Raw genomic sequence first — 27,743 nt, 5'->3', positions numbered from 1 at the left:
ATTTACAGCTTTCTTATCTGCCACACCACACAACAAATCACACGACCAACTAAATGAAAGATACTTCATTGTTGAAAATCCATTCCACGACGTTTTAGTGTCCCCGAAACCGAAGTCGCTTGCAAAATGTTAAGATTCACAGGATATCTTGAGCCGCTGTGGTCGGAACTTCAATCTTTTCCACCTGTAATTGAGCACAAACTTGAGAGCGCGACGAGTTAAGTTGCTTCTCAATGAGGAAAAAAAAAACTGAGATTTTAGGCAGAAAGCTTGGTTTACTAAATTGCTTTTCTCAACGTGTCCGCAAGTAACAAAAGTAAGCGGGCTTCGATATCTAAACAAGTTTCTGCCAAAGCATAGGATACAAAGAAACAATAGCACAATAATTTCGATAACATCTGTGTGGTCCTTCGGTAGGCTACACATCCCGTAAGAAGCTAAATCCTAAATTGCAAAATTGGTAGGAGGAAAGGGTAGTTTGGATTGCATCCGTGGCCAAAAGAAAAGACTCGTAGCCGACTTGTATAGATAATTGAATGGAAATTTTCTACTGCATATATTGAGTGCATATTTCCATTTACTGAATGCCCATGTCGTGTATGCATATATATATATATATATATATATATATATATATATATATATATATATATATATATATATATATATATATATATGTGTGTGTGTGTGTGTGTGTGTGTGTGAAAGAGGGAGAGAGTCTGACTTTTGCTCACGGTCCACTTTTGCCTTATTGCTTTAATTATCTCAGGAATTCAACCCTTAACTTTCCATCTCTAATGGCCATTGAATTAGCGACTAACAAATATGTTAGCATTATTTCGTTGAGAGACGTCAGTCTTTTTATAAAAATGGCCGGTGCAGAGCCTTTATGGTTTATATTACCGTGCAAAAAACGTATGATCAAAGAGAAGAGCAAGGACATACCAGCGAGGGAAAGAACCCTGAATATTATTAACTGGTTTCAAGAAGGAACAAAGATTCGCAGCTCTTTCTCCAGAAAGAAAAAAGGAAAACGAAAACAAACAAAAACAAAAAACTCTGATTTTCAATTATTATTTGTTATTTTTTACAGTTTCTTGTCAGCCCATTTTAAGACAGAAAAGGAAATATTCCGCTACTATTAAGAGATGCCGGTATGCCGTACCCTTGCATACCGCCAGAAAATCTATCTATCTATCTATCTATCTATCTATCTATCTATATATATATATATATATATATATATATATATATATATATATATATATATATATATATATATATACAGTCAGCGACCCTGAAAATTATGGATTCGACATTAATATCTGTCATTTTTCCCTCTTCCCTTCCCTGAAGTAGCACCTTCAAAGTGAAATGTTAAAACCATCCAGAACCTCATATATATTGAAAATTTTATCGAGGTCGTTCGGATGATTCAAGAGTTATTAAGTTTGAAACATAGTTACTTTCATTTTGATTGTAATAGATAATCTGTCGCACTAGAAAATATGTATTTGTTTACTTACAGTATTTTGTACATAAAGTTTATATAACTGTCTATATTAAAATATTAAATAATAGTAATTATATGTTTTAGTGCATGAGTATTAGCGAAATTTGCCTACTTCTCTTTCTCTTAAGAAGTAATTTGGTAAAAATTAACAAAACTTAACCAGCCCAAAAAGCATATTGAAATCTCATGTTTCATTCAAGAGACCTATTTCTTGCATCAGAACACTATGTTGGGGTAGGCTTGTATGTAACTGTAACTGTAAGTTCTGTAACTAATGCACATCCACGAATAAACGACATAACAGAAATAAGTGCAGACTATTAATTTTCAACTAGCTGAACCTGCGCTCTCTACACAGCGTATCATTCACATATGAGCATGAAAGGGGAAAAGAAAAAAAGAAGGAGAAACAAACAAAAGAGGCGGAAACCCTGTATCGTGCAATGAATAAGTCGTGAGTGGGAATCCTTCACCCCTGGTGGGGGGATATTCATGAAGCTATCAGCTTATATCTAATTTAATAAGAATATATAATCCATTTTTTCTTTCGAACATACAAGGTTCAACCAAAATGAGAAAACTTTTATATCGGACTTCCGAAGAAAAATAAAATAAAATAAATACATGACCGTGTTTATTATATATAGAATTACCAGTCACGACCCCCTTTTCAGTTTTATTAAAAATAGAAGAAGTAAAGAGGAGAAGAGAAAAATGGGATAAAAAGGAAAGAAAAAAGGGAAAGTAAGTAGATGAGGAAAGAGGGAAACTGTTACTGGATATTTTTGAGAAATGTGGTAATGGAAAGTGAATAATTATCGAATTGGGATTATTTCCAATAGCTATTGGGTGAGTATTTGGTATTAAGGTGATCAAAGGTAGACACATGTTAACCCATACCCCCCAGACCTAGATCCATTTAACCCCAACTACTGAATTATCCCAATTTAACTCTGAGATAGATGAGAAAGTTTAATTTAACAGTTTATTCAATATTTCCGAAAGTTCTTGACTAGTATCCAGTACTTGAAGCATAAACGATGAAGTTGATGGCATGTTACAACTGACCGAAGCCAAAAAAAAAAAATCAAAGTAACCTGAATGTTTGTTGAAGATTTTGACTTTCAAAGTTCTCCTAGAATCATCGTTCATTCAGGCTATTTCTGTCCCTTTTTGTTTCCTTTATAGAATCAACTTAAATTGAGTTAGTATTGACTTTTCGACGACTTTAATTGTCAACTACCATTAATTATAGTAAGTCACACATATATGTCAAACGAATTGGTGCACTTAATACTAAACCTACATTTCACCCACACTCACATTCATACAGGGCAATGTATACTTCAGGTTGCATTTAGTTGAATTAAACTTACCTAACTACATTTCTATAGACATTTATTACATTCCAAGAAAATTTAATTTGACAGCACAGGAGAAATTTCGATACAGGAAAAGAAAATAATAATAGTAATAATAATATGCTTTATAGACATGCATAAAAATTTGTTACTTATCAACAATATCGAATAACACATTTATTTTTACAGATACATTAAGAGTTGGACTACGTTACAAAATAAAAAAAATCGACAGACCGAAAGACGAGGAAAGAAAAAAATCAAAGGTCAACATTGAACATATTTAAGATTCAGTACGAACTAATACATATCAATGTGAAAGAGGAAAGAAAAAATATAATTGGTTAATCATTTTTTAAAAAAAAAACTTTGGTAGCATTTTTATGGAGTCTCAATCCCAAGAGGGGATATTTCGACAATTTTATGAGTCCTTTTCTCACGTCAATAATAACTCCTTTATCAACTCTCTTTATGCACTATGATTGGCGTCCATGAGAGTAGTTAGTCGTTTTCTTAACTACAGACAAAATAGTTGCTTCACATTATATATATTTTTCATTTCGTCACTTGACGCAATTGGTATGAAAATTCAAAATTTATCAAGATTTAAAATATCGAATGCAGTCCCAAACATTGGTAACATATTTACATTCTGCTATACGATATCTCTAGGTCCTGTATTTACATTACGAAATTGTTAATCAAATTCAGTTCAATTTAAGATCACTAAATTTTATTTCTGGTTTATATCGTGGAGTCAAGAGATTCTAGTCACTGAACTGACGTATGATAAATAGTTATGTTTCCGGTCGTAGGGGAAGGATTTGGGGCACACTGTTTCATAATTCACTGATTTCGCTACAGTTTCACAAAATAATTTTGAATACAGATTAGGGTTATTTTTTACGACCTGTTACTTGTTCTATTTACATGCAATATTTAACATAGTATTAAAAACTTTAATAGTTACGAACATTAATAACAAATCCGTAAGGTGTTATTTATTACAAGTTACGCGGTAGGTCAATATCGGGTGTCAAAAATCTATGGCAACCTAAAACAACCTGGGTAAATACCAACCCTTTTCATACAAATTCGCTCATATATATATCCATATTACTCAATATAATAAATTTTACTCTAATATCAATCTTAGTATTTCGTCGACACTTAATTTTCTACATAACCTTTTCATATTCAATAAGTATTCTCATTTTATTGGCTCAAAACAAAACCAAAAAACCCTGACTAACAAAATTCTTTTCTTTTAATGAGATTGCAACATTGAAATGTATATATATAAACCCGATAATCGACAAAGATTCAATTTACTAAGTTCCGTTTATAGAGAAACGGTTGATATTATTTACTAAGTTGACACAAGAAGTGAAAATACAACAAATAGAACAGACACGTAACTTTTAAAACTATATAAGCATATATATAAATGTGTATACAGAGAAAGAAAAAAATCAATATTATTTGAAATTAGTGGGCCCAAACTACTAATACATACACACCATATAACCAATCAATAGAAAGAAAACCAGAAGTCAGTAATCAATGGGTATAGCTTGTACGATCGATGAGCAATAATCAAGTTTCTGGGTATCTTAAATCGTAGTGTACCCTCTCGTCAGTCCCTCCCATGGTGGGTTGAGTATCGTGAAAAACGGTAGTAAGTTGTTCTGACATACCTCCACGAATTGTATCCCTCGATGTCTCAGTTAGTACATATGATCGAAATAAGTGATATGAACATTGTATACTTTCATGAGTTTCAGAATCGGGGGGGGGGGAAAGGTTGAAATTTAAAAAAATCTTGAAGTAAGAATAGAGAAAGTGGTGCCAACGAAAGGTGGAAAATTGAGGTACTACTCACTACACAGACGAGTGATCGAATTTATATATATAACAACTCTCAGCCAAAAATATTCACATATACCGAAAGAGGGTGGTTTACTTAAATACGTAAACTCGGGGGCGTCCTGCTGCCAAGGATGCAAGTCTGTGTCTATCAGATCCCAATCCCAGAAGAGTTTGCTTGTAAGATTGAAATCTGAGCCCTGTATCCGGCCGAGACCAGCAGGATAAAAGGAGAGGGGAAATTGACCAGGTAACTGCGTCCCCAATTTTGAAATCTCTAAGAAAAAATATTCGACCCCTCAGAAGAACTAAGGAGGTTCAAGGACAGTAAAGAAACTAGAGTAAAAGTAATAGCTAAGATATCCCTAACTAGTCAGTTGCCAAAGTAAAAAAATTAAAATAAACTAAATTTTGGATCGGTGATTTCAGTGACCAAACATCACCGATGGCTACCCTGCGCAGACATGCTAAAGTCTGGGACGTCGTTAATTTCCATCATTTAATTAAACTAAGAAAAGAAACGAAAATACTTAAGAGGACTAGGGGTCGGCGTCCGGGTACGCAATGGACCTAGATATTAATTTAGTAGCGGTTGATTGAATTTAATCCAATCCATTAGCTATATGAACACTGCACAGTAAATAAGGTAAGCAACGAAAGAAAAAAATTTCGGAGAGTCAATGAATGTTAAAGGTACAAATGGATAAACCTATACTTTCCGATAATACCAAAATATAGCAGTTATTTTTCTTAATTATCATTTCTGTAAAGCTTCAAAGGTAATTCCTACATGATGCTACCCTATCTGATGAAATTCTTAAGAACCAGAACTTTTAATATGAGATACTTAAATGTGAAGTAACATATAATTCCCAACTACACATTACTATCCAATAGCAAACTCGGTTGGATGAATATATCGGTGTAGAAGTCCAAACGCGAGAGATTTTCAATAAACATATTCATATTCTCAATATATAATATACACTGGGCCTATTCACTTAAGTACAGGTGTCCCATCATCTCATTCATATTTTATACCATAATCGTATTATTACTATATCATTACATTTATTCATTATTTATTCATTTTCACGCGAAGTAATATTTTACGGACACCCTATTACATATATTTACACGCAGGCCATACACATATTACATTATGCACTAATAAATCTATAATTATCACAATCCGTCACGCTTAAACTGCTACACGATAACATTCATCGAACCACGGACTCTCTTTGTGTCGAAGCACCCGAATTATATTTACTTCGCAATTTTGAAAAAAAATCATACGTGCAATCACTGAAAGTTAAATTGTCAACGATGATTTTATTTCTGATTTGCTGATAAAACTAAAGCAACAATGAAATCTCTACAGCAACGGGAAAAGAGAATTTAATATTGTATTTTGAAACAAACAGTAACACCATGTAGGCTTACTTCTATTAAGAAAATAGGCATTCTTGATTTCAGTGGATATTTCGGTTTCTAATTGACATAGCAAGCTGTAATTTTCAGAACAGTAAGATCTCATGTTATTTCATATGAATGTATGCTCATATGAACCGAAAATCATGTCTACTGGATGTAATTTAGAAATAAGGGGCCGAAATCAAACAACCTAAATCGCTAACTCATGCAATGACGTGATGTCAACAAACAATTGATTACCGAAAACGAACACGATGGCGCTGTGGTAGAGAAATAATTTACTGTGTAATAAAATATACCCGTACACTTATTAATCAGAACTCTAATATTTACTTTTGTTTAGTGTATTTCGAGTTAGACAAATGGTACTAAATTAACGCATGTTAACACTGTCCTCGCAGTAAAAATCGCATTCATACATAACTACTAACTACATACACCACTATAAATACTACACATAAATACTAACTAAACAAGCACCATTTATTATAGGCATATTACGGTATCTAAAGTTGGCTCTATTGAACTTTAGGGGGACAAAATGAGAAGAGTAAACCCTAGGTCCAATTGACCTGGCCAATTATTTAAAACATGTTTACTGGAGTTTGAAGCCCTGGGGGCACCTTAACAAGGTTTATTGACGGACCTTTCCCCTGAGAGGGGAAAAGGCCCTAAAACAAACAATAACTAACTCATCCCCCACTAAAAATGGTTCAATTTGGAGAGAGAATAGGAGCCCCTTTTTGTTAGATTACGCTGCCATTATGATGATTATATTACAACTATGAAACCTACTGTGTACATGCAGTTATTGATTAATTTTAAAAAAATCACATCTACCAAATACACGAACGAAACACACAGAATAGGTCGTATTTTCCGTAACCCCTAATTGAATTTGAAACGATCAAAAATCACTCTCCTTTCTGTCCATCCTATCTGGGCAGCAACATGGCGTCCTGTAAACCGGAATCTGATATTTCTCCTTCGTTTTACAGTTCTTTCAAGAAAAGTATAGGTTTTCTGGCTCCTAAATGATCATATGGCGTTTACTACGGCATTTAATCTGATTTTCACTCGAAATTTAAGTCCTTACCAACAAATATGGAGCAGTTGATGTCCCCGGCTGTGCTTGTAGAATCGTCTGTGTTGAGAATGATAGCAGGGATAGGAGGAATGAAAACGACAGGGATAGGAGGATTCCTCCAATCAGGGCGAAATCTTTCAGCCGCGGAAATTACAAAGCAAATAGAATTTGGTGAAATCCAGATATAACCGGATCTGAAAGTGAGTATGAACTAGCGAGAGGGGATGAGGGAAGGTTTAGTTACCTGGCCAAATTCTACATTGCTCTGAAATTAAGAAAATTTATATCCAATGGCGGAAATATGTTTCGGTATGACGTCAGAATGGTAAACCTTGTAACTATTCAACTTGTATATGCGAAAATGGGATTTACAATTAATCAAAATATAAATAAATACGTTATTCCGTGAAAATATGATTCCTAATGAGACCTTTCGATTCATTACATTTAATTTGAAGTAAAGAGAATAAATACATCGTGTAATTAAACCGAAATCGAATTTTAAAAAATTTTACTAGGTGCAGGGTGAGAAAAAAAAGTGCCATTGCTCTCAACTGTAATGGTACATTACAAGCATGAATCTCCTTGTCATTCCTCATATCTGTACTGTACATATCCCTTTACAGATAGAAGTGAAGAACGCCTTCATAAAAATCGGCAAGGGGTATCATAAGGGGGAAATTTTTTTTTCAATGTCTCGGACCATTTGCAAGATTTGAACCCACTTGTGGTTGGAATTTCTAATTCATATATGACCAGTGTTTTCTTTCTTTTTGCATGCATTATGTAATAAGTAAATAAATTACACACACAATTAATTATGTCAGTGATATACGGAGTTCATTGGGGCATAAAGTCCCCAAACAATGAAGATCCATCTTAGACTGCAGAAATTGTTATCCTTCGTTTTCTCATTTGCTTATGAAACAAACACCTGAGAGATATACAATTCCTATATACAACTATGTGATGTTGGAATATATTACTCGTAGTCGTAGGGTATGATGCTTTACTTTTTCAAAAACTTCAGTACTTCCAGTGTACCCCTAAAATTTTAATAAAGAACTAATGATCATGTTTTTTAAAAAAATATATTCATTAGAACTGGACAATTTACACAAAATTTGGAATCGACCAATGTAAACGGCACGTTTCTAACATTTGTGGGTTCAAGATTTCATTGTCGAACGAACTGGAGACAAACATATAAACTTTTCTGTGCGAACAAACAAACATATACGCGTAAATCTAGTATTTTAACCCTATATTGCGCAGTGTTAATCCAAATTAACAAACCATGTTGAGTGTGATATTTTGAAAGTCATACCGTAGATGGTGCCACTTCTGTTTCAGATGGTTTCCTTTATGCCGTACCATCTGTTATGAACACTCATAATTGCATCTCTTTCGGAAGGAGAGGTTTTCCAGCAGTTTCTGTTGCGAGGGCGGATACAGCGTGCGTGAAATGCATTGCTTTGTTTATTTTTGAAGCAAGAGGAGTCGAAAACGGAAATTTTTCTTTGAAAAAATATTTTTCTAGAAGGTATGTGTCTGTTGTTTATTTTAAGTGCTTGTAACTTATCACACTAATTTCGTTTTGTATTTGATCGTCCGAAATATGTTTGTATATTCTGATTAACATTGAGCAACTACGAACCTCTTTTACAAAGAATCAAACATTTCTTCGATAGGCCTAATGGAAAGTTTGAAAGGTTGGTTTCTTAACTTCTTTTCTTTGAATTTAGTTGGAATTTTTATTGGCTCATGGAAAGCATTGTTGCGTGCAGTGTATGCTTACAGTGTTACCAACTTATGAATAAAAATAATATGAAGTTGAACACGAAAAAAAAATACTAAACGTAACGTCATTTCAGACATCTTTCTCTATTTTTTTTCGATTTTGTGTTATTTTCAAAACCTCAGTTACTCTTTCTCTCTCTTTCCTTTCTGTTACTCTTTAGTATTATTTACCGATTTGTTGCCCGATAAAGATTTTTGAAGACTGTAAAAGCTTATATTACTTTAACAGATGAGCAAGAATATATTTCGGAAAAACGACTCGTTCAGCCATACATACCTCCTGACGACAGTGAGGATGAGCAGCTCCAGGTAAGCGATAGAGTTAGGAGTTCTAGATTCAAACGATGAAGAATGGCGTCCTAAATCTGAAACTTCAAATGGATCAGAAGATATGTTCAAAACTATTGTACTCCAGTATTTTACATTGATTTCATTGAAATAGATACTTTTAGATTAGTAAATTGAAAGAATCGTTTGCTTTTCTTTCTTTCTTCAGATGAAACAGTAAATGCCAATTCCAGTCAGTCTACAACTGCTGCCAGTCGTCAGCCCCAATGGAAAAGAATAACAAGAAATTATCCACCTCTTCAGTCACCACAATAGAAATCGCGTTTGTCTTCTCCAAATGAAATCAGGTCTCCAATTGAATATTTCCAAATGTTTTTAGTGCTGATATTCTGGATTTAATCGTTCGTGAAAGCATTTTATATTCTAACCAGAATGACCCCAATAAACCTTTGGAACTTACTAAGTTAGAATTAGAAATATTTAGGAACCGTAATGTTCATGTCCATTTTCGCATACCAAAGACAAGATTGTATTGGAGTTCGTCCTATGGAATTCGCCAAGTTGCTAATAACATGTCTTACGGCATTGTGTTTCACTTCAAAGAAAAATTGTTTACTGTCATTCTATACGTAATAGGTGTGATCCGTGAAAGATATGTTAGTAATTTCAGATTAAACATATTATGTTTCAGCATACCTTAGAATACATATTGTTTACTAAAGCATGTTATGAAAATCTGTGCAATACTATGTGTAAAGAAAGTCTGTAACGTCTAAAAAAATTCTGTATTGGATACCAATGAAAAATTAAACAAATAAGGTTCATAATTGCGCAATGTTAATTCAAATACACAATTCTCCTGACGTCATATGGTAAATGTGAAAGTCAAAATTTATTATTAGTTCGGTTTAGATACGCGAATGCAGTAAGAAAAAACATCTAAATATTTTTTTCTCGAAACAATTAATAAATTGCGCAATATAGGGTTAATACAGATAATAATTGGAATAATTTTATTTTCGAGTGCTATTCTTTAATATTTGCAATATTGAAATTTTTGAACTTATATTTTCACGCGTTTGAAAAAAAAAAGGATATCATTACTAGTAAAATTAAGCTAATATAAATATTTTTTATTGTTTTCAATGTTTCCAATTTTTCCGGAAAGAAATCGAAAAAATTTTTTTTTACCAATAGGTTCAAAATTTCCGGAAATTTTACACTAGTTCAGACACACTTGTACTTGTCCGCATTAAACACTGATGTTAGTTCCGACGCATTTCGCTGCCGGTTCTGTTTTATGGGTCTGTCCAGCCTACGACGTCCGACATATGTAATAAGGTGGGGGCGCCCAACCCCTTGACGTTTAGACGTCCTTTCCCCTTGGTTTCGTCACTTGTTGAAGACACTCACCACAGCACTCCTCGAACACTTGACAAGTCCTGCAGTTTCCGAAATTCTCGTGCCGAGTATTTCTGAGTGAGTACTTTCTTCAAAATAATAGTAAAAATTATAGAAAGATCTTCGAGACATTCGAGTCGAGTCGAGATTTTTACGAGCTGTCTCTACTCGACTCGTGTCTCGACTCAAAAATTCGAGTCGACAAATACGTTTGTCTCGACTCGTCTCGAATTCTACAAAGTGTGTCTCGACTCGAATCTCGACTCGAATTAGAGTCGAGTCGAGTCGAGATTCGAGACATGCCCCGACTCGTGCGCATCCCTAGACTACAATGAAGTTAAGTGTGTGTGCTTTGAAGTATTTTGGGCCAAGGAGAATAGAAGGGACGGCCACAATGAAGGATGTAAAGAAGGATTACACGCAACGTCAATCCAATTCAGTGGCGTCACCATGAGAAGGGGAGTGCGCAGTTACGAAAAAACAAAATGAATTGAATGTATTCACGGGAAACTGGAATTACTTGCTTAGTGATGTCAACGAGATCAGACAAGAGGACAATTGAATAAAATTAGAAAGGGCCTAAGTACCAAAACTCAAAAACTAGAGAAAAGTCGATAAACATGAGCTATCGCAACACAAGTTAAACGGGTATTGCGACCATGGGAGTGCTTTAAAGCAGAAGCAACAACTTTTAAGCTATAAATTCCTTACGAACGTATTCTGCTCGGTACTAAGACAACTTTGAACGATACAATTCAATTCTACTTATTCCGGCACTTAGATCCTTTCTCATTACTCAATTGTTGTCTCGTCTAGAAACAAAAGCGCCAGTTTCCAGACGAGTTTAAACTAGGGTGACCAGACGTACTGATTTTTGCAGTACAGTACTGTTTTTCAAAGAGCTGTCCTTCGTGTTGCGAAGACACCTAGAAAATCGAGAAATGTCCTTCTTTTTTAAAATGTCCTGCGAAATGTTCTGAGAAATTATTTGCAACATTTTAAAGTTTCATTCTTTATTATTCATATTTTGAATCACAGGCACTCTTTTCCTGAATGATGAACCGCTGTGTTCTTTAACAGTCCTCAAAAGTTTAGGGAAGGAGAACAATTAACAAACCTTTCTTTACAATACGTTGTTTTTAATGAGAAGGGCTTGTTGAGATATGGGTAAAGTAGGAAAGGTTTCTTTTTCAACTTAACGACAGCGATGCTAACCAAGTTAAGTAGAAGTTCCCTTGTGCAGGTCTAAATTTTCCGTCATTCCTCAAAATAAGCCGACGTTTCGAAAATCTATTTTAAAAAAGTATTTAGCCTTACACGCGGCCCACTGTACGTTCATAAAAATAAACCACTTTGTCATTAATCAAAGCATTCGGAGTTGTGTTGATTTCCTTCAATACTTAAGTTCAGTTTTTAACATAAATGAATGATTAACTTAAGGTTAACGCTAAATGAAAAAAAGGGCATGCGTATTGCTGACGCAGTAAACTATCATATAGTATATTTCTGTCCTACTTTTCGTTTATCAGAATCTGGTCACCCTAGTTTAAACGAGACAGGTTAATTATCTCGTACCCAGTAGCTAGTGTAAGGGTAGTGTGCCTGCCTTTCACATGGCATTTTAGTGTGCCAAACCTGGCATGAACTCTTTTCGACGGGATATCCTGACGAAGGTTTTTTCTGGTTTTCCTCAGTTCCCCCGTGTGCATGCCGGGTTGTCCCTTCTTCCAGGAAGGGCCGCTTCCTTTTCCAGTCCTAGACTCACTTAAAAGGCCGATGTGACCTCGGAGTAGAGGTTTAATCTCTCCTTGTCATTTCCTTGAACAAATAAATAAAGTTTCTCGGCTGGTGAGTATCATTGCAGGTCTCGTCTCGGCTGGTAAACTTGTTGACTCATCTCATTTCGTTGAATGATTGTCTAGTGTCGTGTATGAGTTTTCGAAACGAGACGAGGCACGAAACTGTTATTGTCTCGTGAACATTTGTACTTATGTCATTGGAAGGATTAAAAAATGTAGAAGCTAGCTATTTGAAATGTACAACCCCAGTATTCGTCTTATGTTCGACAGTGGCATACCACTCTTCTTCCTTTGACAAACGAATGACATCAAGAGAACGCAAGTCCTGCAAGGGGGTACTAATGCTCCTCATGTACTTGTTAAATAAATTAAAGAATATAAAAAGTATACTGGTTCAAAAACTCTGTTACGCAATGTAATAGGAGGCTGAATTCATCTGTGTCTCCAGACATGAGAGCGCTTGAAAATGAACCGATTTCCTGACCGAGGTTTGAACCATAACCGCACAAATGGCCTTTACCGACTGAGCTATAGCGAACTGTATAGGAAGTGAGAAATAGTCGAAATGAAATAAATGTAGAAAGGAAAAGAAAATAAGTGAATTGGGACACAGTAACTGTTCGAATGTGCGTTATTTGATGGGAAATTCTGTTGAAGGTAGACAGAAGCAGGAGGGAAGGAAACCGTCAAATATTGCAGAAAGCACCGCTGAACGATTTTCTTAAATGAGCATAGTGGCATGATACGTCTATTTTGTCCGAATGGCAGTGTCTTACGCAATTAAGCACGAGCAACACTCCACTCATCTTTCTCTTCCCGTTTAGTCCTTTAGTCCTTGTTTGTACCTCTGTGTGTTGAATTGGTGTTGAATTGTGTTTTGCATTCAAGTGGTGTGTTGAATTTAGCGTCCGACATCTCCGTGTGTATCAAGAAAAGTGACTATGTATTAGCCTGGAAACAAAGCGGAAATGGTCCTTCATACATCCGGTTTAAGTATACGTGCGGCTGCGGAACAGTTTCATCACCGCCATCCACGGCTCGCATTGTCATCAATTACAATGATTTTCAAGTTATTGACATGCTTCAAGGATACTGGCAGTGTCTTGGACCGACCATGGTGGAAAGACTACACCATGGAACCGACCTCGCTCTGGCAAATCGCAACCCGTAACCGACGATGGCACACACGTTGACGTTCTGGTTAAAGTTACGTGCAGTCCAACGCGATCCATATGAAAAGTGGCCCAAAAGAGAAATACTAGCCGAATGTCTGTCCAAATAATACTGCGCAAGCATAATTTTCATCCCTTCAAGGTACATTTCGTGCAGGAGTTGCATGGTGATGATGCCGACGGAGGACGTGAATTCTGCGAAAGTTTTATACGCATACAACATTGTAAACAACTCAACTTTGTGCCTAACATCATGCGGTCCGATGAGGACATATTTTATCTTAATGAAACTGTTAACAGACATAACTACGTGTACTGGGCAGACAGCAACCCTCAGTTGCCGGAGTTTCCCGTAACCCTGTAGGACCCAGGTGGCCAAAGTGACACACACGGTTGTGTCATTTCTTTAATCCGCTCCTGTGTGGAGACTAACTAAGATACCGGGATATTTTTGGACAAATATAGTTGGACCATAGTTCATCATATTAGTTTCTTTTTCTTCTGGGTGTCGAATTTCCTTCTCAAATTTCAGCCCAAAACAAAAAATTCGAGAATTTTCGAATTTCGAATTTTCTTTTTTCCCCATATAGCTTCCTTCATTGTAGAGAGATCTCCTTAAGACTTGTCAGGTATATAGCTCTGATGGATACCTAATTGTTCACATCAATTGATCGGCCCACGCGCAGCGTTGCCAAGTAGGAAAATTAAAATTTCCCTAAATTTGGGGAAAAATCTGAATTTTCGAAATTTTTGTTTATAATTACGTACCTATATACGCGACCGCACGTCAGCTTACGCCAGTTGAACATTGGACATTTGTGAACAGAAGCGAGTATAGATCGTTACAATGGGATAATTAGGGGGCGCACGAAAAATTCGTATTTAGGTTTTACCCCTTAAGTTTTCTAGTTTTTCCCTAATATTCTGTTTACCGTAATATTTTTTTTTTGTATTTAAATAATTAGTAGCTTTGTTCCTTACATATCGATATTACACATGTAGCGTACATTAGCGGTGTTCCAGTGTTTATTTTAAGATAGTTTTCGTCTTTCAGGTAGCAGTGTTGCCAGCTACAAAAAATTCCCGATTTTAGTGGAAAATTTTGGAAAAATTCCCTTTCAGTATCTATTATTTTCCTTTTGTTGGTTATATTCGAACAAACGTACCACTGCCCGAAAGCCTCGTCCTTAGCCTACATAACGCACAATAAAAAATTTCATTAGGATAATTAGGGGAAGTACAGTTGAGGTTTATAATAAACCAAGTTCTGCAAATGGTAAGAAAAAGGTGAATTTCTCAGGTAGAATGAGATTTTTTTTTTTTTAATTTCATGCTTACTTTGTTAGGCATCACCATGATACTTGTACGATATATTAGTGGAGTACGAAGGTTTAGTTTCAGGTAGTTTGAGTCTGTCTGGTGGCAGTGTTTTCAACCAAAAAATAATTCCCGAATTTAGGAGAAAAATTCGGAAAATTTCCCTTTTTCTCCTCTATTATTTCCCTCTTTCGGGTTAGATTGAAACAAACGTACCACTATATGAAAGCCTCTTGTTTGGCCTACAGAACGCACTATAAAAAGTTTCAATAGGATGATTAGGGAAACTGTAGCCCCGGCATATCTCTTGATTTTTGCTTCTGAAGCGTAAAAACTTCCAGTTTCATGTGTATGATGACAGAGATTTTTTTCTTTCTCTCTTTCTACGGCAGCCAGCGACTTCAGGTTTTCACTGTACCTTGTCAACACACCAAAAATTTTTAAGTAATTTGGACACACGTGGCAACAGTGGTGTCAGCTACAAAAAATCTTAATATTCGGTTAGGGATTTTTTGTAAATTTTCACATCTACATTTCCTTCAAAAAATTTCCTTCCGTTGGCAACACTGCAATGTAACACACTAATATATAGCCATATCCACCTTCTAAAAACCAAGACCTTAACCATATCAATCGGGTTAAATACTTTTTGAGCAATAAGTCACTAGCTGAAAAGGTAGGAAAACGCCAAAAATGACCAGGGTCTGAAAGGGATAATCAAGTTATATCCCTCTCGTATAAATGTATGGTGTGCAATTCATTGTAATGTTCTGGTGGGTTCTGTGTTTCTAGAGAGGAGATACATAGGTGAAATCTATCAAAATCTTCTACAAGCAATACTGGAACCTTATTTGTACAACTTGCATCTTTCAAACCGCCAACATCTTTACTGCCAACATGATGGTGCGCCACCGCACTTCAGTGACAATGCCGACCACAGTTGGATACAGAAGTTCGTGAACATCGGATCGGGCATCAAGATGTGGTGGAATAGGCACCGAAATCGCCTGATTTAACACTGCTTGACTTTTTTCTATGGGACCACTTAAAATCCGTTGTTTACAGGTATCGCCCGCGTATAATTGCTGCTCTACAACACAATGTTCGCGAGGCCTGTGCTGCTATTATCACTGAGATTCTGCAACGATTAGGGCCAGTTTGCGACATTGTATAGCAATTTGTGCACAACAAGGTGCACATAACTTCAAACATCTTCTAAACTGAGCACAGTTGAAGCATTATTTTACCTGTTTCAGGATCTTCCAATAGGTAGATGACTTGAAGTGAATAGGTTAGGTGAGGTGTAGTATCCCTTGTTTAAGTATCGCAGTCATTTCTACCCTAGCTACTGCTACTGAATATGAAATGATTAACCTGTCTCGTTTAAACTCGTCTGGAAACTGGCGCTTTTGTTTCTAGACGAGACAACGTTTGAATAATGAGAAAGGATCTAAGTGACGGAATAAGTAGAATTGAATTGTATCGTTCAAAGTTGTCTTAGTACCGAGCAGAATACGTTTGTAAGGAATTTATAGCTTAAAAGTTGTTGCTTCTGCTTTAAAGCACTCGCATGGTCGCAGTACCCGTTTAACTTGTATTGCGATAACTCATGTTTATAGCCTTTTCTCTGGTTTTTGAGTTTTGGCACTTAGGCCTTTTCTAATTTTATTCAATTGCCCTCTTGTCTCATCTCGTTGACATCACTAAGCAAGTAATTCCAGTTTCCCGTGAATACATTCAATTCATTTTGTTTTTCGTACCTGTCCCCTCCCCTTCTCATGGTGACGCCACTGAATTGGATTGACGTTGTGTGTAATCCTTCTTTATATCCTTCATTGTGGCCGTTCCTTCTATTCTCCTTGGCCCAAAATACTTCAAACCACATACACTTATCTTCATTGTTGTCCAACAAAGACGTGGCAACATTGCATCTCTCTTTACCATTAGACCCTTTACCAGTGTAGAGCCCAAACGGTTGGTCCAATTCCGAAAATTCCAACATTTTAGATTGAAAACACATACTTTCCAACAACATTGCTCTCTTATCTTTTTTTTTTTTTTTTTAATCTTCAATAGTTACCGAAATGGTCTATGTAAACGGACTTACGGGACGGGAGCTGACAGGGGCTTACTCTGGGAAGGGAAGAGATGAGACTCATATTACAGTAGATGAATAGGTGAAAATGTTGTATATTATATATATACTTTCTTCAGCTGAATGTCCCCCCCAAAAAAAAAATTACAGAGAAATCGGCGCCCTTGGCTCCAGGTGAAAGTACGCAAACCTAACATACCACAAAAGTACGCCGGAGTATTGTTAATGCTTCTTACAAGAGTATTGTTAATGTCTTATTGACATCGTGAAAAAAAAAAAAAAAAAAAAAGACATCGAAATCTCTTTTTGTCCTTTAACAATCAGCCCTATACCTTATGGGTTCTGCACATTTTTCAAAACCATATATTTTGTTTTACTTTACTCACAAATTTCATTGATAACTGACTTTTATTTTAAAAAATCTTAAAATCTCTTTTTTCCCTTTTGGTTCCGTATCTGTAAAGAAAGGCTCGTTTTTATAAACAGAAGTGATTTTAATTATTTTTAGAAGAAATAATACGTTAATGTGATAAATGCTTACAAACAACTAAAGCATTAACTACTCCTGTACACTTCTCATAATTCTTGATCATCTTCTTTCAACCTTTTATTGTATTTATCGTAGCATTGTCTACCACTAGTGAAAGTAGTGTGCACGGAACTTTGGCTTTTGAACAAGAGTATCGCGCAACACATCCAGAGAAACCGCATTTCATGAATTCTCTGCAGGTTTCCCTAATAGGGGAATGAGAAGACCAGACCGGTGTCCACACTCCATCAATAATGGTCCATCCCCATCCTTCTGGCTTTGAAATATTGTCCTTCTCTAAGCATGCACATCCTCAAACTTCACCTACCTGGTATGTTAAACGAAGGCAATATTATTGCCTTAGTGCCTCTTTTGTTGGGGGGAAGGCTTTGTAGAATTCGACTTTTTGAAGTAAAAGGAAAATTTCTAAGGTGATTGACTAAAAAAAAAATATGCCTCTTTGCAGTAGAGTAAAACAGTGTGAACTTCTCCAGCACTTAAAATGTCTCGTCAGAAATAGACTGCTGTGGTAGAGATTCCTTGGAAGGCTTCAGTAGCTTCAGGAAATGATTACCACGCTTTCCAGGCAGTTGGTTTCTCTCTCATTACAAACGAGGACATTACATCTCTTCCAGTAAATGCATGAAAGCCCCTCAATGCAAGACCTTTATGTTCGCCCATACTTTCAAACATATAATTAATGTTCACGAATCTGTGACATTTGCCAAAGCCAAAAAGAATCCACATGTCCTGAAGTCCAGCAGTTTTAAAAATGTGAAAAAGAGATATCGCCAAAACAAATATATCGGTATCTACTGCGCAAATCAATTTTTGTCTCAATGCTCACCACTATCTTTAGCGTGGAGGAGAACCTGCCCTCAGCTTCCTCTGTTGCCTGCATTTTACTCCAGCAATTGAAGTTTCATCTGGCCAAGATGAACAAATGATGCCATTAATCTCATTATTGATATAACCAAATGAAAATTTAAAAATGCATGTTTGCATGTTTTCCAAATAAGTTGAGGAGCTCTATCTTATACTAATCACAGCAGAAGAAATCATTCCAATTTTTTGGTAGCATATTTCCTTCTGCTACTTGGTGACGAAAACCAACGACTCTCTTATCTCTCACATGTTTCTTCAAGCAAATTTTAGAGTACTTGTCCCACGAAATGTGCATTCTGTTTCCATAGAATCATTAAAATTCTCTCATTTGAATTCCATATCACAATATTCTCCAAACGTTCGTGATGTTTTTGGTGGAAAAGCATGTACTAGTGCTGCACCATCGTAAATGAGTGTACCGTAAAATCCTCCGAATCGTGTGGATTAACAGCTTCTTCCAAGATTTTAAGTAGCTGAAATTTCTGACATGATCGCAGATCACCATTTGATGAAAGCGAAGGTATTCTCAGTTCAAAAAAAAGAAGTCCAAATCCAAGTTTCTGTTTTGACTTACGATGAAAGATCTAGAGAAAAGTTTTACATCATTTCTCAAATCTGAAATTGTGGAAGAGAAAACCTTTTTTCTAGTAAACCAAAGATCTTAATACGATTTTGTTTTAGAGGATCAAATACACTCAGTGTTGCCTCGTTACTGAAAACGTGTTTTCACATAGTTGTTAACAGTTATAAGGCTTTATAATCCTAAAAAGATGAATAAGATTTTTCAGTCAATCACATTACAAAGTTTCTTTTTGCTTCAAAAAATCACAGTCTACAAAGTCTTCCACAAACATATTGCTTTCGTTCAGCATACCAGACAGTTGAAGTTTGAGGATGTGCATGCTTACAGAAGGACAATTTCAAAGACAGAAGGATGGGGATGGACCATTATTGATGAGGTGCGAACACCGGTCTGGTCTTCTCATCCCCCTATTAGGGAAACCTGCAGAGAATTCGTAAAATGCGATTTCTCTGGATATGTTGCACAATGCTCTTGTTCAAAAGCCAAAGTTCCATGCAAACTCCTTCACTGGTGGTAGACAATGCAACAATAAATACAATAAAAGGTTGAAAAATGATAATCAAGAATCATGAGAGCTGTACAAAAGCAGTTAATGTTTTAATTGTTTCTAACATTTATCACATTAATGCAGTATTTCTTCTAAGAACAATTAAAATCACTGCTACGGAACCCCGTGGAAAAAGGAAATATTAAGAAAAAATTAAGTCACTTATCAATGAAATTTGTGAGTAAAGTGAAAAAATTATGATATTAAAAAATGTGCAGAACCCATAAGGTATACAGTTGAATGTTTAAGGACAAAAATGTTCTCTCTTAACAAGAGATTTCGATGTTTTTCTTCACGGTGTCAATAAGATATCGGAATGGTGTTTGCACGAAATATTAACAATACTCCAGTGTATTTTGGTGATATGTTAGGGTTGCGTACATTCACCTGGAGCCTATCTAAGAATATCTAAATCGGACAGTTAGTAGATAAGATACAAAAGAATTTAGTAAACTTCTTTTACCTGGGGCCGCTCTAAGAGGATCCAAATGACTAAAAAGGGATTTTTTCGGAGAAATTTCGCGCTTTTCCCAAAATTTCCCCTTTCACATGCTTTATTGGGACATAAACAATATTGTATTTGGAAGATTGCATCATTGCATCATAAAATTTGGATGAATTATACTCAGTCATACAATTTAAGATTGTAATGTACTCTATTGATATATATTTTCTAATTTCAAATAGGGTTGGGAAATATTTTTCCCACGTCATTATATTTAGGATATGTAAATCATATTTGGCAAAAACATTATCAATAAATAAATGTATTTTTTAGGGTACAGTGTGATTTCGTACTCTTATCTGGGGTTGCTCTAGAGGTCTTTCAACTTCAAAAAAGGTAATTTTTCCTGAGAAATTTCCCGATATCCCCCAAGTTTCCCTTTTCTTCACGGGTCATACGGACATGCGCGATTACGAAGTTGGAATATTGTTTTTATTGTTAAGAGAATGTGGTACTAATTATTAAATTCGGATGAATAGTGTTGAAGCAATAGCTACTTAAGAAAGGCAATATCGTGACCGGCCATTTTCGTGTTCTACAAGGATTTCGAAGTGGATCTTTGGCTCAAATGTTATATTTTGACATGAACTATGATGACAGAAAGTGGCATATTCCAATCAAAAAATGCAGCATTTTGGCTTTTCCAACCATGTACCCAACGTACTATATATTCTCGTAACATAGCCCGATTAGACTATATACTGTATGTTATCGACTGCTCCCTTAGTTCTGGAATTTCATTTCCACCCCTGGATCAAAGTATAAAGAGACTTATATGAAAACTATTCTGTAGAGAACAACTATTTAATCCTGTTGCCAGAACACACATGTCGATCTATATACAGGGTTGGTCAAAGCTATTGGAACACGTTGCTGCTAGTGGTCTACTACTGCCACGCTTAGTTGCATGCATGGAGAGCATCTCACGACCATTCGGTCTCTTTGATGGACAGGTTCCGCCAAACAAGGCACCCCGCACGTAGTTGCTCGATACTGAATTATATCCACGTGCACGATGTGCACCGCCAGAATTTGTCCCTTAATTCTGACTCGCCTAAGCGATGTAACCCCCATTCTCTGAGGGAGTAGGATACGCCTACTACGCGGCTAGACCGGAATCCTGAGTGCCTGCCAGTTGACCCACTGGTGGAGGCATACTGATAGCGATCCAGTCCTATCATGCTCTGCAGGCATGGCGCCCGAGCGTTATAAGGCAAGCTCACCTCCCGCCCGTGCTCACCGTTACCCAGATTCCTGGGATTGGCTCCCACTACAACTTAATCAGGAAAACAATGGTGAAGTTAGTTTTAAGATACGCACATTTGGGTAAAACTTACAGGCATATTAATTGTGTATACTTACTATGTGCACAAGTCCTTTAACTCCGCTTCTAACTCGCGTATTAATGATAATAAGTGGATAAAAGCTTCGATAGTACATATTATGCCTAGAGGCAAGTGGCACGGTAAGGTAACCTTGACGGTAGCCATCTTGAAACCCGCCATTTTGAATTAAATTGAAGTTTAAAAAAATGAAAACCATAGCATGTGAAACCTCATTTTAATCGTAGATTTTCCCAAAAAGTCGACGGTATGCTATTTTTATTGTATAGTTAACCAGTATGAATTTAGGGCTGCTTCTAATGTGCACCAAACGTCCATTATTCGATCTTTCAAATTGGCAACACTCCTAATTTTCTCCGCATGTTTTAAGATTCCAACTGGCACTGTGCAATTGTTGCCATGGCTCATGTTTTCTAAATTTGATTACAATTTTAAGAGTTGCGATTTGTCAGTTCATGAATAGTGTTGGAATAAGCATCCAGCAACCTTTCTGAATTTTGAAGACTTAAAAATATCCTTTTCGTATACAAAAATTTGCTGTCTCCCAATTTTTTTTCTACCCTCCGCTTAACTTCACCCAATTAATTAAAACTGGCGTCGCCACTGTTAAGAATCTTTCAGTGAGTTCCTGTATCAATTTCATCCGAATTTAAAATACTTTTCACTGTATTTTATTGATTAAGAAATAGTTACTGACTCGATGAAGCAATGACAATGTAGAAATGATCTTGAAACGCCTATTTAATCGTAATGTGAAATATTCTAATAAGAAGGGTAGTCAATACATATCCTCACATATTAACGTTTAGGTCTTATGAAATATGAATTGAAGTATTCTATACTATCCTGCAACTACGTTTTTTTCTTTTTTTTTTTAACCCGGCTTTGAGACTCTGTACTCAGTTATTGTAGAATTATTTTTCCCATTCCTCCACCAATAGAAAATTGTCCGAACTATTTCTTGTCCATAATACGACAAATAATGCTAAAAAAACTCACAAATAGAATTTAGTTCGTACCTTTAGCATTTCTTACAATCAACCTACAAATGTAGTTCTGAGCCTTTCGAAAATTATGAGCCCCATTGACTCCTTCTTACAAATAATAGCAACAATAATACAATGTATTAAAAACTATCTGAACGGTGATCCATCGACAAACTGTAAGCAACACCTGAAAAATGAAATGAAATATTTCAGTTTAACGGCCCACGATTATACTCTTTAGGCTAAGGGAGACAATGATTAAGGGAAGTGAATGATGGGAGATATAGTGGAATGAAAATGTGGAAGGAAATCGGAATATCCCGAGAAAACCCACAGGCACGATGCGATGGTGTCCACCACAAAGTTATTTGGTTGGGGGTAAAACCAGGAACTCCACGTACCAGAATCAAGCTGTTTACCACTGAGTCACAATTCTCCCCCACCCCACAATCCCTGAGAGACACGGGCAACCAGTTAAAAATAACTGACTTAGGAAGTCGTACTTCCCGTTTCCGAACGAATCCCACATTCTGACCATTTGTACTTCTTGTACTATATTGGTTTATCACACAATATTTACTAGACCGATACATCTGTCAGAATCATAGTGCTTCCTCCAAAATAGGGGCACGGAAGCTTAGTGATAGAGCGTTTACTTCCGGTGCGGGATGGACCTTGTTCGATCCCAGACTATAAAAATTTGTAGTGGATATCATCTTACCCGTGAGTTTTCTCTGGATTAACCTGTTTCCTCGAGTTTCTCGGGAGCCGGTGTAGTGGGCTCGGCTACATTCTCATTCCACGAATTATTTCCCATTAATTAGCTTTCATCTATTCTGTCTCTATTATTGGATCGGGTTTGAGTTTAGCATCCTTTCGGGTAGCAAAGTTATGTGAGACATACAACTACGGATTAACGTGAGATCCGAACCGCTTGTTTTCCCGCCGGTTCTCCTATGTCAAAGACGTGTACGCTGCCTACATAGCCATGAGTGGTATCTCTTGTTTTCATTAGCCTATAAAAGGCATAGCACTTAAATGTTATGAACTTCATGTAATTTCAGTTGTTCTCGTATAACCAATTCTGTACTGAAACAAAAAAAGATCAAATATATGCATCTTTCCTTTTTCTAATTCTAACAATATTCTTGTAACTTGGACCACGTTCTAAGACTTTTTGTTAGTTGAAATATCGCATTTAATTGTAGCACCACATCGAATTGTGCATTAATGGAAACTACAGCTTAAAAAAAAAAAAAAATCCCTTTCGTCCGACTTCCATCCGACATTTTGTTCTCGAGTTATGGCTTTTTTTTTCGCATTTTTCCGACAGATTTTCGGCTGGTGATAGCGTCGGAAAGAAGCATTTGTGCATCCAGGTTGGTCTATATTTCTTGTATTACCTTGGTGTTAGGAATCAGCTCCCAAACGTTGTGGTAGTGTTTTGAAACATCCTGCATATTTCTATCCTATTTCTGATTAGCTCCTGTTTGTCAATCATCTTCTAGTATTCCCAAAACAAACCAAAAATGAACTAAATTTAGTAAATCAACCTTCCCCCCTTATGCATTCTTGTTGTATAGTACTTATTATATATTTATATTGTAGTTGACAGAGATTGCCAACGTTGATTGAAATATCTAGTTAAAATGCTAGTAGTGAAATTCCCTCTTTAGTGAAAAAATCCCTCCTTGCACTTTACCGCCATTTTAGGCGCTGCCATTTTAGGCGAGATGGGATTAGGAAAAATGGGAATTCCCATCTCGCCTAAAATGGCTTACATTCTTATCTTGGAGACATCAGTGGCTGATAAATCATTAGGCGAGGTGGGATTAGGCGAGATGGGATGGAATCCAATGAATATGCCTGTAACTTTTCCCCAAATGTGCGTATCTTAAACCTAACGGCACCATTGTTTTCCTGATTAAGTGTCAGCCCGAAATATGTATCATATTACCCTATTCCCATTTAAAAAAAACTTGACCTTAATTCAAAATGGCTGCTGTCAAGGTCACACATACCATACGACTTCCCCCCTAGGCCTTATATGTATATACGTGGTTGTTCTTTCATTAACACCCCGTTTACAAAGGGTAGTAAGGGACTTCTGCAGTAATCTCTAATAACCACATCACAGCTCTTATTAATTATAAAAAAATAGAAAACATGCACCATGGCAAAAATTTCTGCCATCACAAACATTGCATACATGCCCTCTATCAAAAAAAAAAAAAAAAATCATTGAAATCGGAGCGGGACACTTGGGTTATGTCCCTTGTTAGTTTTACGTCCCATACATATGCTGTGTAGGCTGAAGGAGATGATGATAAGAAATAAATGAAAGAATGGAATGAAGAAAGTGAGAGGAAACGGAAGAGTCCCGAGAAAATGTATACACACACAGGTTGTTCACCAGAAAGCCCATTGAGCTGGGATCAAACCATGGACTCCACATACTAGAGGTGAACGCTCTACCACTGATCTTATTTACGTTATATATTCTTTTGAAAGTAAATGTTCATATTAAAATTTTGTTGTTTACAAGAAAGGATGTTGAATTATTTATAGAATATATGTCATTTCTTAACCCAATCATTTCATAAGAAACTAGAAGTACATTTTCATCTTTTTTTTTTCTTTCTTTTGTATCGCAAATGTGTTACCACAGCGATCTTTGTAAATTAAGAGTTTGGTTATTACAATTTTCGTTATTTTTCTTTCATACCGATCCTCTTTATCGACGAAGGAGAATGTTTAGCTCTACGCCCATGGAAAGAAGGCACTTTAGAAACTCACTCAATTACAGCTACCATGATTATTTTCGCACTATCCAGTATGTGAGTAAAGTACTAGGTCAAAACTTTATACTTGCAACATTTTTAAAAAAAAATCCTTTTTAAGGTTCTCTTCTCTTTAAAGCCCTGGAATCCATTGGAATCCATTGGTCTTGAAATGAAGTAAGTAGGGATCCAGTAGCGTTTCTGGCAGGATCGAGGTTTGACTCCAGTTGAACTGAAACCACGGTGGCGCAGGGTGTTACACCGGTCTCCGCATTAGAATTAACAACCTTTCTTTCGACTATTTTAGGCGCACTCGAAAAAAAAAATATATATATATATAACAGACAGGAAGGTTCAGAGCACATAATACTGCATCATAGCACATTCACTGTAATTAGTCAACTATCCCTTGTGTTGGTTCCATTGTTATTATATATTGTATTAGGTGCAGAGAACTCCTTTGCTCAGCAATGCGTTCGTTTTACTTAGACTACAAGGAACGGAAATGAACGTGTCAGCCGTACATCCGAATCAAACCTAGTCCATTCGATAAACATAACAAAGATATATTCATGCACAAAAAATTACGTGTCATGGACAACGGAGTAAGTCCCTGGGGCCCATTAACCCTGTTAGTATAAAGAAAATCGTAGACTCTCAGTGAAATAGCTATTGCATCAACACTCTTCATTGAAAAGCCATTTTTTATAGTTCATTCTCTTCAGTATCAAACAAGCTTTCCAGAGGTGTTATGTACTAGGCCCCATGGGGAAAATTGGGAGAATGTTCGGAAAATTCCCTCCAAAAATCCCTTTCATCAACTTTGGTTCCCTCTGGAGTGACCCCAGGTAAAAGCACATAATCCAAATGTATCTCGAAAAATACTATAGGGATAAGAAATGAGTGTACCAAGTTTTGTTTTGAAAGAGAATAGATATGAGGGGAAAGGTTGTTTACCAATACGCTCTGTAGATACAAATCCGAACCTATGATTTGATCTATAAAGAGAACATAATATAGAAAATATAAATGCAGTACTATTTATTACATCAAGAATTGTACCACATTCTCTATAAAATGAAGCACTTTTGTTTGTTTGTTTGTTTGTTTGTTTTTGTTTTTGCATGAACATATTTTTGTTATGTTTATCGAATGGACTAGATTTGATTCGGATGTCCGAATGACACGTTCACGTCCGTTCCTTGTTAGACATCAGTGAGGTTGTAGCGAATAAATGAATGATAGAACTTGTGCAAAGGATAACAAAAATTTTGTAATGTTAACAAATGTGAGAGTAAAATAAAATGTATGGGATGGAGATAAATAAGAGTGATTGGAGAGAAGGAATCTGTGGCAAGTACGAGAAGAAGGGAAAGAACGCATGACTAAAAATTATTAAAACCAGTGAGCTATTAATGAGCTATTTAAAATACAAACTAGAAAAGAACATGAATGATTAAAGAAAACTTTGTGAAGAAGGAAATCGAAAATTATGGGTCTTTGTGTAGACGTTTCATAAATAGGTCAAATTTGATCTTACGTTAACAATGTTAACATTTATATTTATGCAATTACTTACCTTTGGAATCACAACTATTGTTGCTGACTGTCACTTCATTTCATAAAATAATAATCCTTACAGTGTGATACGAGAACCTAGTAATTTTATCTTTCAAGAATGAAATGGTTATACGCATACTAATATTAAGACATTCAACAGACACAAGATCGTCAATAGATTAACACATGAACATTTTTGTCACTATATACACTACATGCTAGATAAAACACATACTGCACTCGTTAGGTGCGTTGCTGTCCGTAAAGATAGCCAAAAAGTGCGCTACGTCACTGAGACATTCCTGGCACACTGAATAAAGGCAAATTGCCAAGATGACAAACATTAATGTACTACCTTTTTTAAAAGAAAAGGAAGGAAAGAAAAGAAAGAGAGAAGAAGTTCTCTCACGGTCTTACATCATCCATCTCTTGCCAGGGATGCTCTGAGAGCATTCGATATGTTGAAGTTTGTTCGACCTAACCTGATATTCGAATATTTTGTCCCGTCAAGTGTATGAGAACTTTTATATGTCATTTTATTTTAAATTTTTAACATAATTCTGTTTATATATTCCACATAATTTTTACAGAGATATATCTAATTAAAATAGAGCAATTTCTGGTATTCCATCTGTGTTTTACTTATTTTATTTCAACTTACGTTTCAAAGCACTGACTGTGTTATCATCAAAGTTTAACTAATTTGAGAACTATTGTACAGATCGCTCCACAGAAATTGATATAATACTTTACCACTGAAATTACTACGACACGTTACAGGTGCATAATAGGGTTGTCAACTCTGGAAAATAAAAAAACCGCACCTCCCCTCTCAAAATTCCCTATGATATAGGTCTAAGTGTGAAGTATCTCTGTTCGGACCCATCCA

The 27,743-nt window shown here is 36.0% G+C and overlaps 1 protein-coding gene across 2 annotated transcripts in view; it reads right to left on the bottom strand.

Annotated features, from left to right (window-relative positions):
* LOC145684757 (uncharacterized) overlaps positions 1 to 27,088 on the bottom strand; it is a 345,870-nt gene extending 318,782 nt beyond the window's left edge. For both annotated transcript variants that reach the window (XM_081757128.1, XM_081757129.1), the window contains exon 1: positions 26,874 to 27,088. The gene's annotated coding sequence lies outside the window, so the exon portion shown is untranslated. The remainder of the gene's footprint in view (positions 1 to 26,873) is intronic.
* Positions 27,089 to 27,743: the final 655 nt, after the last annotated feature.

Source organism: Thermobia domestica, chromosome 5 (assembly GCF_964235325.1).
Source record: "Thermobia domestica chromosome 5, izTheDome1.hap1.1, whole genome shotgun sequence".
Taxonomy (NCBI): domain Eukaryota; kingdom Metazoa; phylum Arthropoda; class Insecta; order Zygentoma; family Lepismatidae; genus Thermobia; species Thermobia domestica.
The sequence above is the reverse complement of the archived record's forward strand: the minus strand, read 5'-3'. Positions and strand labels throughout refer to the sequence as shown.